The sequence below is a fragment of the Oncorhynchus mykiss genome, unplaced genomic scaffold (assembly GCF_013265735.2).
Source record: "Oncorhynchus mykiss isolate Arlee unplaced genomic scaffold, USDA_OmykA_1.1 un_scaffold_736, whole genome shotgun sequence".
NCBI classification, from domain to species: domain Eukaryota; kingdom Metazoa; phylum Chordata; class Actinopteri; order Salmoniformes; family Salmonidae; genus Oncorhynchus; species Oncorhynchus mykiss.
Genome location: NW_023494183.1, coordinates 52,501 through 53,666, shown reverse-complemented (window position 1 = coordinate 53,666; position 1,166 = coordinate 52,501).

The window sequence follows — 1,166 nt, the reverse complement described above, 5'->3', positions numbered from 1 at the left end:
TTCGGGAACACCGCTAACCGCATAGAGAACCGTGTTTTGGGTTACCAGATTGCACGTTTTCAATCACAAGTTGCACGGAGAGAGAAAAAAAAAATCATACCTTCCATAAATAATTCGGACCGGCCCCCATTTGAAAAGGTCGTAGTAGGGTGCTATCATTATCGGACATGAATCTCGGGAACACCGCTTAACCGCAAGAGAACCGTGGTTTTGGGTGACCAGGTGCACTTTTTTCAATCACCAGTTGTCACGGAGAAAAAAAAAAAGTAATCATACCTTCCATAAATAATTCAGGTCCGACCCCCATTGAAAAGGTCCGTAGTAGGGGCATCATTATCGGACAGTATATCGTAACACCGGCAAGCGCATGAGAACCGCATTTTTGGGTTACCAGATGCACTGTTTTCAATCACCAGGTGCACGGCTGTGAAAAGTGGGACTCTGTCATTTTTTCGACCAATTTCTGTAATTTCAAAAATGATTAAAATACTTCCCGAAGGGTAGAGGTCCCAAATTTCGTCTCATACCCTCTCTCGTGATGGGCAACAATTACATAATGTAAAAAAAAATTCGCATCCACAGGAACCTATGCATCTGTGACATTCACTTTTTCCCAAAACTTGAAAACACGATTTCTATTAAATGTTTTATACAAAAACGTTTTAATTGAATGTAAAGCTCGTCTATTTATGCACTTTCGTGCAAAAAAAACCCCATCAAGATCGGATGTGTACTTTTTGATTTATCACGTTTTTGTTGAATTTGACCCCCGATGGTGGGGCGCACAGAAGCCTGTGAGGTTCAGGGCTTCATCGATATTTGGCCTGTTTTGGATTACACACTCAGTGGCGGGTCGACCAGACAGGTACCGGCGCGATTTCAGAAACCTGGTTTTTGGCAACAGGACTTCCATGTCCTAGAGAGACGGGGGTGGTGTCAAACTGCTCAGTCCGATAGAAAATGAGTAACGGACAGTTTTGAGGGAAGTCAGACCCTCAGAACCATGGTACTTGGACATTTCCGCCGGCGACCGATTTAGTGGTTTGACCAGGACCCTTCGGCGCCCGATGTGTCCTAACTTTTGATCCACGTTGCCCAGCTTGGTGGTGGGAGGATATTGAGCCTTGTCCTGGGCAGGTGCTCTATCCCAGCTATCACTTGTGGGT